This window comes from Capricornis sumatraensis, chromosome 3 (genome assembly GCF_032405125.1).
Source record: "Capricornis sumatraensis isolate serow.1 chromosome 3, serow.2, whole genome shotgun sequence".
In the NCBI taxonomy this organism is placed as follows: domain Eukaryota; kingdom Metazoa; phylum Chordata; class Mammalia; order Artiodactyla; family Bovidae; genus Capricornis; species Capricornis sumatraensis.
In genome coordinates, this window is record NC_091071.1 from 179175160 (window position 1) to 179185948 (window position 10789).

A 10789-nucleotide genomic window follows, 5' to 3' on the forward strand; every position below is an offset into this window, starting at 1 on the left:
GCAGGACCCCCGCCCTCTCTGGACCGCAGCTCTCCCATCTCTAACGTGAAACGGGAGGCGTTCCAAGTCTGCTCAGGGTAACGTCCCTTCCTGGCTGCTGCCAGTCACAAATTCAGAGCCGCTGACCCGGTGTGGACTTCTGGACTGTGATGAGAGTCCTCGGGGCTCATCCAGGTGCAGTCCCCCTCCCCGGGCACGTGGAAGAAACGTCCCAGCCCTGGGCGGGGCCGAGAGTCCGGTTCTGGCCTGGGATGTGAGATGCAGTGGTCCCTCCTGGGCCAAGGCACTGAGCCATCTCCACCTGCTGCCCCCTTAGCAGTGAACATGGAGGCCCTGGGGCTTCCCGGGAAGCGTGGTGGGAAAGGCCCCCTGCAGTGCAGGAGACGCAGGAGACACGGGTTCCAGCCCCGGGTCGGGAGCATCCCCCGGAGAAGGGAACGGCAGCTCCCTCCAGGATCCCTGCCTGGAGAATCTCCCAGACAGAGGAGCCCGGTGGGCTACAGTCCACGGGGCCACAGGGTGTCAGACACGACGGCGTGAGCAGACAGTAACAAGAGAAGCGCCACGCTGAGGCGGTGGAACCAAGGTCCCCCCTGGGTCTCGAGTTACAAAGCGGGAGGGAGCCATCCTGGAGAGCCACCCGCTTCACCTCAGACCTGGAACAGGCAAAAGCCAGATCCGAGGCGTCAGCCACTGAAGTTGCAGGACGTGTCTGTCAGAGCAGCACAGCCTGGCCTCACCTGACTAACACGGGTACTATTTCTGATCTGATAATGAGGAATCTGGGCAGAAAGTAAAGGGGCCCTCCATGAATTCACACACCGACAGCAGCCAAATCCAGTGAGCAGAGACTTCCCGTGGTTCAGTGGTTAAGACTCCACACTGCCTACGCAGAGGGTTCGGGCTTGATCCCTGCGCAATGTGGCCAGAAGATTAAAAAAAAGCAGACAGTGAGACCAAGACCGAACGAGCAAGGGGGTGAGTGGCGGGGGTGTTGGACTGCCTCCAACATGAGCCAGGTGCAAGGCGCAGGGCAGAGGGCAGAGACAGCTTCCAGGGAGGTCCACCCCGGCTGAATGTTAAAGGGATGAACGGAAGCAGAGGAAGGAAAGCTCTGAAAGAGGAATCAGCAGGTGCAAATACCCAGAGGAAACATCAAACACACAGCCGTGGACTGTCAAACGTGGCTGGCATCTCAGGGGTGGGCAGAGGCAGGAGCCCCACGGGGGAGAGGCAGCCAGAGGCAGGAGCCCCACAGGGGAGGGGCAGCCAGAGGCTTTCCCAGGGCGCGCCTAGGAAACCAGGGCAGAGGCAGCCTGCAGCCGTGTCTGTCCCGACCCAGAAGAGCCTGTCATCAGTCCACCTGTCATCTCCCCGTCGGCCGCTCAGCTCTGGCACTTCTGCAGCCCACAGGAGTGTCAGTCAGCGACGGGGAGGGTGGGCTCCTGGGACCCACCACCACCGGCTACTGGGTTCAACCACAGAGACTCCACCTGAGGGCAGTCAGACCCCACGTGAGCCCAGGCAGAGCAGGAAAGGCCTCAGATCTCCAGCCATCCCCCTTCCTGCACAGAGAAGCGGGCACAGAGAGGGGAAGGAACTTGCCTAGAGCCTCCAGCAAATCCGTGGCCCAGCACGGTGACTGGGCCCAGCACGCTGTTTGTTCACTGCTCCACTTCTCAGATCCTGGGGTCCGTGGGGTTTACGGTTCACCAGAAACTGGCCCTTCACTGATTCAGCAGCCACGCCCAACAACACACCTTCCACCGACTGGCTGTTAGTTCTGGCTTAATATGCACAGAGGAGGGGAAAGATGACCCAGGATTTCCGGGGCAAATGCTGAGCCTGGACGGCTTCACGGGTCCGGCAGAACAGGCCTGCACTCCGCCAGCCCCGGGCTCCTCCCCGCCCGCACTCCGCAGGAGCCTGAAAGACACCTGGGGTGCGACCTGACAGTGCTTCAGCCTCGCAGCCCCTCTGCACCCTGAGGCTCCCCTGAGAAGGCAGCAGGCCCTGTGCACCAAGACCAGAAGAATCTCGAAGCCTGGTGCTGGGAACCACTTCCTGTTCACCCCGGAAGGGACGCTGGCTGCCGGCAGGACGCACGCTACTGGATAAGCACGAAGCCCAGGATGCAGTGACTCCCGACTGGCCCAAGCCTGAGCCTGTCTCCCACTCAGCTCTCAGAGCAGCCCACGGGCGCCTCCACCCGCGACGCCAGCCTTCGCAGCACAGACACGAGGGGAGAAAAGGCAAGAGGAAAGGGCCCCGGCCCCGATGGCAGGTTCGAGCACACCGTCCACCACTCTGCTGCCCTCCTGCAGTCGGGGCAGCCATCACTAATCAATCACGGATTCTCCCTACTGAGCACAGCCTGGAATGCCTCCACAGCCCATTCCGGTCAGCAGCGGCCATCTCTCAGAGCTGGCGCACGAGGGAAAGCCACTTTCCACATCTGCCATCGCAGCCACGGATCTCAGACACGAGGGCTGCCTCTCACCTCTGGGCACACATTTGTCTGATGTCATGAGTGAAAGAATCAGGATATGCCTAGAAGTGGAAGGAAGCATGCCTGGGAAAAGGGATTTCAAGCGGCACCCTGCTAAGCAAGAGCTGCTGGGCACAAGGAAGTGGTGGGCAAGGGAAGCTGGCATCTGCATGCTGTGAACACCAGGCAGTGCTCGGAGAGGCCACGAGGCTCCTCGAGAGCCAGACACAGAGTTAAGAGTCCCAAGGGTCTGGCAGGGTGCAACGCGCGTAGTACCTGCATTTTTCACTTCCTCTGCTGTGGCTAGGTTACTGGCTTAGAAAAAGGGAGGGAAAACGTGAAAAGCAAGGTCACCCTAAGGACTGGTGCTAGAACCAGGCTTACTCAAAGCCCTCACAAGTGCGCCAGGCGAAAGAATGTGCACGAGATTGCCCAGACTGCCAAGGCTGCAGATGGTGCCGCCTGCCTGCGAGGGGAAACGAGGCCATCAGGCCTTGTGGCAGGAGGAGGAAGCAGCGGGCGGTGGCAGGGAATCCAGGAAGCCCGGAATAGGAGCAAGGCAAGCTCAGGACCAACACGGAAGCTCCTGCGGCCACTCCAGGGACCGAGCCTCCCAGAGTCACTGGCCTCAGGGGCTGACACAGAGTCTGGTTCAAAGCCATCATCTTCCAAGTCCACAGCAGCGCCTCCCAAAGAGGACAGGTCTTCCCAGAGCCGGTGGGAAAGGCAAGGCGAAGGCTGCTTGGGCAGGTCACGTCCCCCAGGACCTCCCGCTGCTCCCATCACGAGTTTCTGTGCACGGCTCCCTGTGGCCCTCAGGGGTAGGCCATTAGTCTTGGTCAGGCAGACGAGGGTAAAGGCACAAACCCCATCCCTGTCACTTCCTGCCTGTGTGAGCTCGGCCAGTGACCCCGCCACCTGCCCCTCAGCACCTCCGCAGTAGAGGTGACGATGGCTGCTCCCAGCGCTGAGGACGAGGGGATGCGCCCTGCGCTCCAGACACCCCGGGGCCTCGGTCATCAGTCTGTGCAAGACGCCCAGAGCATTCTTCTCCAACCCTCAGGGAGCAGCAGCAGTCACGTGGAACCCTCCACCGTCTCTCACACACGCTGCTCTCCTGCCACTGGGCCCTTCTGCCCGCGGTGACCTTCCTTCACCCCACCTTACACTCCCAGGTAACTTCTCCGCTTCCGGTCCTTTCACTGAGGGATGCCTCCTCCAGGAAGCCCCTCTGACTCTTCCAAGTAGACAAGTTGCTTCCCCACTGTCCGAGGATACCCCTTCTAGCTCTAAGACCCCCTCTCCACCCCATGCTGGCTTTACTAGCCTTTGTCTGTCCACCCCACCAGACAGAGACATCTAGGGCAGGTAAGGGTTAGGAAGGAGGGAGGTCAGGAGAAAACCCAAGGAGCTCCGAGAGAGAAGTGCTCACACCTAAACAGGGTGTGCAGCTAAGTCAGGCCAAGGCCCAGAAAGCATTCTCTTTGGGGACTGAAGGGGCTGTGAGTGTTCGCTGTCTGCGGTCACAGGTGACCCTGTGAGGGGCTACAGCCTTCTGAAGGTCCACCCTGGTCCAGGCCTACAACGGTTGCCTTTGAGCATCACTTCTGGGCACACCTGAGCTTTCTGCTGATGGCGCAGACCTGGCCGGCTATGCTGCCTGGCCTCTGGCAGCCTCATCCGCTTCTTAACCTCCTGCCTGCCCAGCCTGCCCTGATTTAATAAACTTCGTGGCTACCCCCACCCCAAGAGGCCCCTCTCTTTCCTTCACTTCCATAGAGTTAACTGAGGGTTCGGGAGCCCATCAGCGGGGTGGGCAGGGTGCAGCCTCTACAGGCCCCTCCCAGGACCCCCATTCGTGCCCCTACTCCGCTGGACACCTTGGGCCCCAGACTTCCGGCCTCATATCAGCCCTGGGTCTCTACTTGTTAGGTGAACTTGGGCCAAACACTGCCCCATCTGACCTCAGCTTCTCTCCAGGTAGGTTGAGAGAGTCAGAGTTAATTCTGCTCTGATCTCACAAGTCCCTTCCAAAGAGCCATCAGGACCACCCTCCCTGAATCCCAGGGAGGAAGTGCTTCCCAGGAACCCCTAGACTTCTCTCTCCTCACTCCCAGGCTCCAGAGCCGAGGCTCCCACACGAGTCAGATTGTTTTTTTAATGAAGGCTAGAGGCTGTGTCAAAGGAGAAGGCAGAGCCTGACAAGCAGGTGCATCCCACTAGGTGAGAGGGGATGCCTGTCACCAGGGACCGGATGGAGATCCTGGCACGAGCCTTCCGGGAGGTGCGCCTCAGCCTCCTTCCGGCTGCCCTGGGGATCAGCTGCCACCATCAGCACTCAGCCTGGCGCTCCCAGGCATGCTAAGCTGCTTCAATCGTGTCTGACATTTTGCAGCCCTCTGGGCTGTGGCCCGCCAGGCTCCTCTGTCCATGGGATTCTCCAGGCACGAACACTAGAGTGGGTAGCCATGCCCTTCCCCAGGGGATCGTCCCGACCCAGGGATCGAGCCCGCATCTGTTCTATCTACCTGTACTGGGAAGCAGGTTCTTTATACGAGTGCCAACCCCCCAGCTGCTGTCAAAGCAGGCAGAGCTCTGACGGCGCCCCCTTGCTGACGGTGCCCCCCTTGCTGATGGCACCCCTTGCTGACGGCACCCCCCCTTGCTGACGTCTCCCCTTGCTGATGGCACCCCTTGCTGACAGCGCCCCCCTTGCTGATGGCACCCCTTGCTGACGTCACCCCTTGCTGATGTCTCCCCTTGCTGATGGCGCCCCCTGCTGACGGCACCCCCCCTTGTTGACGTCTCCCCTTGCTGATGGCGCCCCCTGCTGATGGCACCCCTTGCTGACGTCTCCCTTGCTGACGGCGCTCCAGGACCCCTGGCCCTGTGTGCTCCTCGAACTCGCTCAGGCACGCGCCCGCCTCGGGGCCTCTGCACTTGCTGTCCTCTGCTGGAGCCCCCTCCCCACTGCCCCTCCCCCAGACAGCTGCGCGGCCTGCTCTCTTGCCACCCTGGAGTGTCTACTCAGACGGCTCCCTTCCAGCGGGTCTTTCCTGGCCCCTGGGGAGTTCAGGCTGGAAGCTCCTGAAGCACTCTCCAGAACCCCAGTCCCACTCCCTGCTCCCTCTCCCTCTGCACTGACCACCGTCCAACGAACCCTAAGCTCCAAACGGGCAGGGGTGCTTGTCTGCCTGACGCTCACTGAGCACCTACTAGGCACCAGGAGCGGCATCTGGCCCTGAAGACGCAACAGTGGGCCAGGCAGTCCACACCCCGCCTCGGCACAGTTCTGAGCCAGTAACAAACCAAGATGCCCGGTGTGGCTGAAACCAAGGGCACCACAGCTGCTCAGCCGGCAGAAGAGTGCCCCCCTTCCCAAAGGGGGAAATGTATGACCAGGGCCAATACAGGAAGCCGTTGTTCGTAAGGCTGCTGAGCCTTTGGCCATAAAAGACCCTACTGCCCCAGCCCCCGCACCGGAGCCAAATGAGCCCAGACTTGGGACTCAGAGAGTCCCAGACTCTAACTCCCGACCTGCTGTCTGCAGTACGCACTTCAGATTGTGGCTGTCTGTGAAAAGGAAGGAAGAGACACCTCTGGGGTCCTTGTGAGAAAGACCCCCGTCTGACTATTCCCAACGTGCCAGACGGACTGCAGCACACCCTCTTCATCAGCCTACAGAGGTGGCGTCACTGCCCAGAGAAGGGAAGCGCAGAAACCTGGCCAGCCCCCGGTAGCCAGCACGGGCCGAGCGCTGTGCTAGCACTGTGCAGCGTCGCTCCACTTAATCTCTCAGCACCCCTGTGAGAGGGAGCCTGCCGCGATCTCCACTTTACAGACAGGGAAAGGGGGCACGGAGAGGTCGAGAACGGCACCCACAGTCACGCAGGCCCAGGGAGAGCAGACTGGGCCCCCGCGGCACCGTCTCTTTCTCCCCCAAGCGAGACCCCTCCCCACATGACGCAGACTGGGGCGGAAGCCGGCAGTCTAGAAAAGCTCATCCCAGACACAGCGCCGCGGGGCTCCTAGGCACCAACACACACACGTGCTGAGTGGGGCTGGGCGAGCCCTCTGCCCGGCCACTGCTGAGAGAATGCTGTCCACAGGCTCTCCCGCCATCGCTCAGCTCTCTCATTTCAGTGAGGGCTGAGAGAGGGGCGGCCACTGCCTAAGCTCACACAGCCAGCTGCTGTGGGCAGTGAACCCCAGCCCCAGGCCCCAGTCCAGTGCTCTCCTGACCTCAGGGGGTGGCAGCAGGCACCCAGCTGGTGCCAGGAAGCTGCCTTTACTAAGAAGTCTGCCCTTCTGAAACACATAAAGCAGGCCCCTAATCCCTGTTATTAATGTAAATAACATTCTGGCAGAGAAAGCAAGCTCCCTGCCTCCCCAAGGGGCTTCAGGGGATTACGTCTACAGTGTCGGCTGCAGCAAGGACAATAACCGGTTGACTCTTATTAAAACTCCAATAATGCTGGTGTGATTGCGGCTTTGATAAGCGCACTGCTGCGCGTGGGGGTCAACCACATTAGGAAAATGTAATTAGACTAATAAATTCTGGGCAATCCTCTTGTGTTTTCTTTTTCCTCTTTGCTCCAAGGAGGAGCCACGTACTAGGCCTCATTACCCACGTGGAGGCCCCGTGGTGGACTCTGCTGCTGAGCAAAGTAGACCACAGACGGCCCAGGCCTGAGAGGAGAAAACCCCTCGGCCCCGGGGTACGCCGGCCGAACGGCAGTGGCTCCAGGGAGCTGGGGATGCATGAGGGGGCCTGGACTTAGTACAGGACCCGGTGTGGCACCTTGAGATCTGAGAGACGGGAGTCACGGGGGAGACAGGTGTGAGGGGAGGCTCAACCGCGCTCAAGCCCCCGGGCCACCCCAGCCCCCACCTGGGGGGAGGCAACACTTACAAGGAAGCCTCCATTTAGGAGACCTCCCCACGCCTCCTAATACCCGACTTTTCAAAGTCCGGCCAACTCAACTAGAGCGCTTGTTCGGAAAACGCCATCTGCTCCAGGGCAATCCCTGTGTTGGGGGACAGTGTGAGCATCGCGCAGATCTTACACTTGCTCCCACGAGGCTTCACCCACAAGCAACAGCAGGTAGGGAGACAGATGCGCGCAGCTCACGGGGCCACGGGGCCGCCCACACCTGGGGCTGCAGACCTCCCTCCCATCGCTTCCCAGGCCCCTCTCGCCCTCCCCACTCTCTCCCTCTGGCCCATTTCGTTCTCTCTCTCCATCCTCTTGCCTTTCCCTTTCGGCATCTGCTTTCATCTTCCTTCCTCTTGCACGCTGGGTGGCAGGCATGTGAACTGCGTGGGGGGCCAGCAGGCAGGATGGCACACACGCCCATGAGCAAACGGCAGGTCTCCTTCAACACGGAGCGCCACGCTTACTAGTTTACCATCTATGCATTTCTTGACCTGAACCGGGGACAGAACACAGCTGCCACTGCATTCGACTTCTATTGCTCATGTGCTTGAGTGTCATGCTCTTGACTCCACTTCCCCATAAGCCCTGTGGCTTTTATTGTGTGATTTCACGTAGCATGATGGCATTGAGGCGCTCAGAAGGGTCTGTTACAGAAAAGGGGTGGTTCTTCTCATGCACAAACCATCCTGTGAGGCAAGAGCAGCGATGGGGACCACGTGCCCATCACACAGGCGGGAACGTGACGCCCAGAGTGGGCCGAGACTCACCAACAGCATCATGCTGGCCACAGTCTTGGGTTTTCACAGTGACTGCTCACCTGTTCTGCGTCCAGCGACGGCAGGAGAGCCAAGTGAGAGCAGGCTTCACAGTTAAGTCCCAGCTCTGCCGCTCAGCTCTGTACCCCAAGCAAGGTTTAACAAGCTTTCCGTGCCTCAGTTTTCTCAGCTATACGATGGGAACAGCTCAGAGCGGCTGTGACAGTTATAAAGGTAATCAGCATCGCAGACCACTGACTCTCTTACACTGTTGCTTAGCTCAATGCCTGGGGCATTGTCACCACCCCCAAAACGCTGGCTACGCTCACCATCAGGCCCCCGTGCCCTCCGGCAGCAGCTGAAAGATGGAAGCACGTGGGGATGCCGGGTTGGCAGGTGCAGGCTCTCGGTGCCTGACCCAGATTCAGGTCTCAGCTCTCCCTTCCTCTCCTGTGGCCCCAGATGGGTATCTGGGCTCAGCCTCAATGCATTCACCCACATGATGGGGTAAAAATCAAACACTCCTCACTGAGCAGCTGAGGATTCATGGACTCCCCCATGTGAGTCGCTCGTGCAGGGGGCCAGCGCATGAAACCCGCGACCCCCACCCAGCACCCACATCCGCCGCCACCCTTGACTCCCATGGTGAGCTCCTCTGCCCCGGGCTCGGCCCCACCGCCCTGAGGGCCCAGGCAGGGTTGTGCTGGGCCGGAGCTCCTTAACCCCCCACCCACCCGAGCCCTGAGGACGCCGGCACACAGGGCGGAGAGAGGACCGACATGGCCAACCACAGGGCCGAGAGAGGACCAACACGGCCACCACTGGGGGGAGAGAGAACCATCACGGCCGCCAATGGGGGGCCAGCCACGCCCCGAAGGGCAGCCCCTCCCTGACCCCCCTGACCCTCCCGGGACGCGCCGGCAGCCTGGGCCCAGGGTGGGCAGGGGAGCAGAGCTTGAACCCCGGCCGCCGTCAGCAGGGGTGCCGCACTTCACGTGCCCTCACTGACTTCACGGTGACGACAGGGAGGCCTGGCGTGCCACAGTCCAGAGTCGCAAAGAGTCAGACACGACTAGGTGACTGGACAACAATGCGTTTCAGCCTCGTGACCGCCTTGTGAACGAGGTAATACACTTCCACCGCACAGACGGGGAAACTGAGGCTCAGAGAGGCTCACAAAGGTCGGAAGCTGCAGCGCTGGGGTCTGAGCCAGGCCCGTGGCCACAGTCCTTGTCCCCATCACGCCCTCCCCCCACCTCGCCGCCTGGCTGGCAGGTCCGGCCACGGGGCCAGCTCATCCCCCACCCCCTCCTGTTAAAGAGGAGCTATGCCGGACCCCCTCGCGCCTCCAGATCACTCAAGAAGCGAGAGGGCAAGGTGCTCTGAGACCAGGGAAGGGAGCCTGGGAGAGGGGGAACCTGCCCGACCTCCCCCGCCCCGGGCCAGAGCTGCACGAGCCCAGCTCAGACCCCAGAGCCTCCACGTCCGTTCCCCGGTGACCAGACCCCAAGGCAGTGTGGCAGCAGCATCTGGCCTCTGCTCGGGCACTTCCAGCCCACCGTGCCCAAGGCAGTCTGCTCCAACTGTAGGTATCTCGAGCTGCTGGAAGCCTCAGACCCAAAAATCCATCAGGCCCAGAGGACAGCCCTATTGGGCTGTGGGGACAAACTCCACCATCCCTTCCTGAGTACAGTCATCACGTGCCCTTGCTTCCCCACAGCTCTTTATGGGCCAAATATGCTACTGCCTTCAACCCACTCTACAGGGATGAGAAGGATAATGAAGAAGATAAAGCTAATTTCAGGGACTGACATTCAACGAACATTTAATAGGCATTATTCTACATCAAGAATCAGCAAACTCTGGCCCGTGGGCCAAATCCGCCCGCCTGCCTGTTTTTATATGTAGGGCTTGTGAGCCAAGAATGGGTTTTGCATGTTTAAATGGTTGGTGTGGGGGGGGGGGGGGGCGGATCAGAAAAAGAGGACTCGCCAGTGACACATGGCAAGTATATGGAATTCAAATTCCAGGGCCTATAAAAATAAAGTTTTATTGGAACACAGCCCTGTCCATCATTTACATATTGGCTACAGCTGCTTTCAAGCTACTACGGCAGAGTTGAGGAGTCTGGCACAGACTCCAGGGCCTAAAAAGGCTCAACTGTTTACTATCTGGAACCTTTACAGGAACAGTTTGCAGGTTCTTATTCTAGATGCTTGCATGTACCACCTCAATCCTCAGCATAGCCCACGAGGAGCGGACCACGACGACCTTCCCTTCCCAGACGAAGCAGCAGCAGCTCAGCTGCCTGGCTGCCCAATCCCACCGCCTCCCGGCGCTGGAACGCGGACTGGGAGCCAGACAGCCTGACACGCGTCTGCGTCTCACCCACTCGCCCCGTCCTGTTGGAGCTCTCACTCCCCTGCCTGTCGGCCCTCCTGGCTTTCGCTGTGCCTCATGGGAACGACCAGAATGCCTGGTCAGCTCATCGGCCACTATGACCCCCAAATCCTCTTCTAATCCTTGTGGCTCTTTGCAGTCTTTCCCAAGCCCACCCTTAAATGGGACTATAAACCCACTGCTCTCTGGATACTAAAAAAAAAAAAACAT